Source organism: Miscanthus floridulus, unplaced genomic scaffold (genome assembly GCF_019320115.1).
Source record: "Miscanthus floridulus cultivar M001 unplaced genomic scaffold, ASM1932011v1 fs_149_2_3, whole genome shotgun sequence".
NCBI classification, from domain to species: domain Eukaryota; kingdom Viridiplantae; phylum Streptophyta; class Magnoliopsida; order Poales; family Poaceae; genus Miscanthus; species Miscanthus floridulus.
In genome coordinates, this window is record NW_027096274.1 from 1 (window position 1) to 6062 (window position 6062).

Here is a 6062-nt window from a genome sequence, read left to right on the forward strand (position 1 = left end):
GAATTGGTTTAAGAGTCGAGGAAAGTTCATCCTATATCTTGGTCAAGGCATGATAAATTTGCAACAATTGAAATTGTGCCAAGGAAACATACCACCACCAAGGTAGATAGATCACCACATAAATTTTCATCGATATAACCATCATAGGTGAGACTTCAATGATTTGGATGGCTATAGTTCTCACTTGATGAAATGTGGTAAAACTAAGCTCTTGTGATCATCCGAGATCCATATTAGTTTCCTAGTTCTTTCTTTACCTAGAGCAACTCACACAGAGAGCAAAGGTAAAATTCATGAAATTTGCAAGTTATGAACTAGGAGTTACCACTTTTTGTTGATAAGATCCTAGGGAGATCAATGGGATGGATCATAAGCACTTGATGAGCACCTAGAAAGGAGAAATAGCAATGAAAGCCCACTCGTCAATTATTTTCTCCATCTCATCCAAATCTAGATCCATTTAAAGGATTGGGACATTCAACATTTAAACCAGGAGCACTTGGTTTATAAAGACCGAGACCTCCTAGAATAATTGTGAAACACCTAGAGAATCCAAAGGAACTACCCATCCTCCCTTTTCCATGTGTGGGACGGCACATCAAACACTTGAAAGAAACCAATAATCCCACAAGATATAGGCTAAGCTCCTCCTAAATTTGTGCATACAAGAGTACACAAAGTTCACTTAAGCACATTAACAATATGAGGTCAAGGGAGTGACTTGCACTATACTTCAACTGATTTGAACTCCTTAAAACTGCTTGCAATTCAATAGTCTCAGCTGATTACTTCTTGTTCCAACTAGTTGCAATCACTTGCTGCTGCTTGTACTCTGATTGCAACTTATTTGGACCCTTGTGTGAGTTCTTTTCTTTCATTGAAACTCCTTTAGACCAAATTTATATTTCTCATATTTACTGATTCTTCATGACCAACTTGAGAGCTAACTCAATCTTGTTGCCACAATGCAATCCAATTCCATTCAATCAGTTTTCAGATTCTGTCATCCTCAGAAAAAAAAAGAAATCCATATCTCTCAGACCACTAGCCCAATATGCATGAAATTTGGTAGAGATCTTCATCTATGAGTCCTCTAACTTCTCTAAAAAATTTAGCTCATTTGAACTCCATTTGGTCAGTGAAAATAATTTTCTACCAAAACTGCTCAAATCTGAAACTACACTGTTGAAGCTGACAGAAACCAACTCAAAACTGATTTTCTTTCAAAACCAATCTTCATACCAATTGTATAGCAACAAGTACTAGATGTGTATAACATGCTCACAAAGTTTTAGGTCAATTTATCAGTATTTGAATCTCCAAATCCATGCTTGAAGGCAGTCAACTCAGATTTGTAATTTTCTGGACAGATTTGATGATCGATGATTCTTCTTCTTTTCCTGTCCAATCTTTGAGGTGATTTCAGTTGAGAATACATACAAGATGTTATATCCATTCAGTCCTCTCATCAACACTCATAATCTTGTGAATTCTTCTTGTATAGCTTATTCAAATCAACCTCAAACTTGATTCAAGCGAAACTGAAACTTTTGATCTAAATGGCCTTTAGCAGCAACATATTTCTTTAGGTAAAGAATAACCTTTAAGCTTGTGAATTAAATTAGCACAACATCTTCTTATTGATTTTCTATGAATAAGCTCAATCACAAGAAGACATTAGTAACACAAGCACTAGTTTTCTATTTAGTAACCATTTATATGTGGATGACAAGTGGGTTACCAAAATGGAGAAACCTCATAATATGGACTAAATCTCCCTTGATGTCTCATGCACATTCTTTTGAGTGGAATGAAAATGTAAATGTGCATGGTTAGGTCATTTAAGTCCAAAGGGCAGATTTAAGCCATATTATGGTGAGTGGCTAACATAGACAAATCTAATCCAAATTGGCTAGAGAGAAAATACATCACATGGTTTTGGATTGATAGCCTTCATATAATAGCACACTCTATTTGAGAAACACATTCTCATTTAGTGAGACTACATAAATCACTTAGAGAGAAAGATTAGTCTCACAACTCTAGCCATAGATTAAAGTCTCCTTTTATAAGTGCTCTAAGTATTTGAATTTCTCACATAGCACTTTATTCATTTAAGAACTTGAGATTTTCACTCTATGTCTAGGTCATGGCAACAATAGTGTAATCAATTTGAACTATGCCAAGAGATACTCACAACCATTATAGCATGTAGATGCCCATAAGAAGAGAATGAGAATTTAGGCAATCTAACATATAACAAGATTCCATCAAGTAGGAAGTTCTTGACTTGTGAGTAATAAGTCCCTTTACTTGACTTGAGCTTGATTCTTTATTCTTGGCCATTTTGAAATCTACTTGTATCCTCCAATGTGTACCAAGATTCCAAATCCATCAAACCAACTCATAATGTGCATGAACATAAACTTGCTTCATCTTGTTTTTCTTGGTTTGAAGTCCACAAAGGAAAGTCAAGTCATCTATGTTGCTTGGTGTGGATGATCAATTCAATTTTGATCATATTTCTATTCTATGACCAGCAACCAATGAATATCCTCAAGTTCTTCTATTATCCTAAGTGGCTACACAAGACACAAAGGAGTTTAGTTTCAAATAAATTGCACTTGAGATTTAGATGTTACCACCCTTCTTGATTGTAATGGATGAGGTGGTATTTTCATCTTCATCTTGCACATATGAAGGTTGTAGATTTGTCCACGAACTAGAGTAGAGTCAGCTGCTACTATGTAGGAGGGATGGCACTGCCGCCCTTGGATGCAGCACTGTCGCCCTGCTGATTTGCAGCAGGGGTGTGCTGCACGGCATTAGAGTTATCAGCGGAATTTGGTACAGCATCAACTTGAGGTGCTTCCACTTTTGTAGCATATACTTCTTGTGGTCTTATATCACCAATAGCTATTTTCTTGATTGCCCCACAAGGTGGTTTCTCATTACCTACAACATAAATAAGATCTTGCTCTACTAGAGAGCCATTAAAAGCATCATATGGCAAATGATTCACTTAGACTTGAAATACTCTAGCCACTCTTAATAATTCACAAACACACATATATTTGTGAACTATTAGAGACTACACATGTCAAGTGGCTAGCTAGCAAGGGTTAGGTACTAGTTACCGAGGTGAATATGAAGTTTGAAGTATTTCCATTGATTCATCTTCGGGTCAACCATATAAGAATATGCAATGTGAATTGATTGATAGCTTGAGTGAATATTTTCAATCAACTTGCTCAAGCACCCCGAAGCTTCATATGACCTTCAAGTAGCTACAACACTTACTAAGCACAATTTGGTACCCAAACTATGTTGGGTCCATTATGGTTAGTCACAAGAGACTTAGGCACCCAAATGGCCTGTGTGCTAGCACATGGTGAACCAATCACCTTTCTAGCACAAGTGTCATTTTTGGGCCTCCTAAGCATATTTAAATCAATTGACAAGTTGAGCTTAGAAGTGTTACTCATGGGACAATCCTTACTTAAATGTCCCTTTCCTTTGCAAGTGTAGCATAGGCGGTTCTTGTTCTTTCTAGCCTTCTCTTCTTGCACTTTGCTTGCTACCTTGCTAATGAACCTCTTTGTTGATGATGACAAGCCTTAACTTTTCTTATTAGGACATGAGCCAATTTCATGTCCCTTCTCATGACAATCATAACACTTCCTCTTGCTTCTTCTTGTCTTGTTCTTTGGAAGTGTGGCTTGATCATCGACCTTGTTGGAACACATAGAAACATTGTGTCCCATGTTGGAGAACTTGACATGAGCCAACTTCTTCTTCTCTTGGATCTTGCTCACGCCCTTCTCTTCTTTCTTCAAGGGGCAATCTCTGACATGGTGACCGTCTTTCTTGCACTTGAAACAAGTGATGAGAGTCTTCTTTGATTGACGTTGCACCTTGATGGCCTTGGAAACTTTCCTGTTCTGTCCAGGTGCGGCACTACCGCCCTTGGGGTGCGCCACTGCCGTAGTCTGTGCAGTTGGCTGAACTACTGCATTCTAGACAATTGCACTTCTTTAAGTATCCCCTTCACTTTGCCATTATTGAACTTGTAACCCTTTTGATAAGGCTTGATGCATGCATCGGTTGATCCCTTCTCAAGCTTCTTCACCATGTCTTCATGGTTATCTTGAGAAGGTTGAGCATTACACTTGCCCTTCCATTGAATCAAGTCCCCTTTTAGCATTTCAACTTCTTCCTTGAACTGTTCATTTTCTTTTGCAATGGAATCATCACAAGTTTCTATAATTACATGCTCAACGGAAGGTTGGCTTGCTTGAGAGCAACACTTGTTAGCACATGATAAAATAGATGAAGCTTGTGTATATGTGCATTTGTGAGTGTGAGGTTGGTATGATTTTACCGTTGTTACCACAACCTCATGAGCAACTTCTAGCATGAGATGAGACTCCATAAGCTTCTCATGAGAGCATAAAAGCCCATCATGACTTTCTTGCAAAGTCTCATTTTTGCTAGTAAGCCTTTCCAACTTGTCTTTGAGCATATAATTCTGATCTTCTAATTGGGCAACACAAGATAGAGAGTTAATAGTATGAGTTTGCTCAATTGACAAGTTTTCATACCTTTGGACCAAGCTAGCATGAGAGCACTTAAGCTTTTCATGCTTTTTGGTCAACTTCTCCAAGCATTTGATCTTTTCAACGAGAAGCTCTTCTTGCTTGTAGAGATCTTCTTCTTGCTCTTGAATCTTCTCTATGAACTTGATCACTATCAACTTGTCTTTCTTGCTTAGACGTGCAAGGTGTTGATTGATCTCATCATCATCACTACCACTGTCACTGTCACTGTCACTCTCACTCTCACTTGCCACTTTCTTCTCTTTCTTTTCCATGAGACCGATATGTGAAGTGGTATAGAGAGTTGAGCTTCTTGGTAAGGTGGATTCATCATTTGGCTTCCACCGATCACAAGCTTCTTCTTCCTTCAAAATGTTAGTCTCACAAGAACTAAAGAAAGTAGAAGTACCACATGTAAAAATATTGTTCTCACCAACTATTTCATTACCATCCAATAAGTCATATGTTGGCGAGGAAGTGGATGTGGCATGATCAAATAGGCCTTTTGAGAGAATCACTTGAGGCTCATCATTTGTCGATGAAGTTGAGCATTCCTCAAGTGGTTTTTCTAATGAGAGGTTGCTCTCTTCACATTTGGAGTTGCCATACATTTCCTTGAGCGTGGTCCAAATGATATGAGCATCACCAAGTGGTTTACCATCTCCAAATATGACAGCATCAAGTACATCTTCACTCAAAGCACTAAATAAGACATTAGCAGCTTGAGCATTGAGTTGTAAGCATTTCACTTCCTCTCTAGATAGGTAGATCAAATCATCATGAGGAGGTGAAATGCTCACATCTACAATCTACTCTATTTGAGGACCCATGGTCCTAAAAACATCAAGCACACTAGCAGACCAAGATGTATAATTTGAGCCATCTAAAAGTAAAAGTTCTAGAGATACCTCCTCACTTGTCGACATCGTTCTCTCAAGGCGGTTAAGCCCGAAATTGAGAGTCAGTCTCTGATACCAATTGAAAGGACCTTGATGTCGCCTAGGAGGCCTAGAGGGGGTGAATAGGCCTGTAAAAATTCAACTCGAAACTCTATTAGAACAGAGGGTGGCATTGCCGGCCTTATAGGGCGGCACTGCCGCTCTTCAAAAATAAAGCAGACAGCGTTGAGATTTCACAGATAGTGACCTGACACTCTCAGCTACTCAATCCTGCAACAGAAAGACAAAATCTAGTTCAAAGACTGGATACCACAGAAATCTCACACAAGAGAGGATCGAGCTACCAAACCCTAACAACAACTAGCAAAGAGCTAAACCAGCAAGAACACAAAGTGAAGCACGCGAGACACAAAATTTATCCCGTGGTTCAGCTCGCCACCTAAGGCTTGCCTAAGTCCATGTTGTTGAGGCATCCACAAAAGGATTGGCTTGCCACCAAGGCTTGCCTTGCCCTCGTTCTCAAATCAAGAGAATAAATTCTTAAAGTGAGGGGTAATTTCTTAGCTGC

General features: G+C 38.8%; 1 pseudogene; it reads right to left on the reverse strand.

Annotated features, from left to right (window-relative positions):
- Positions 1–3299: 3299 nt before the first annotated feature.
- Positions 3300–5521, reverse strand: LOC136530507 (uncharacterized; annotated as a pseudogene).
- Positions 5522–6062: the final 541 nt, after the last annotated feature.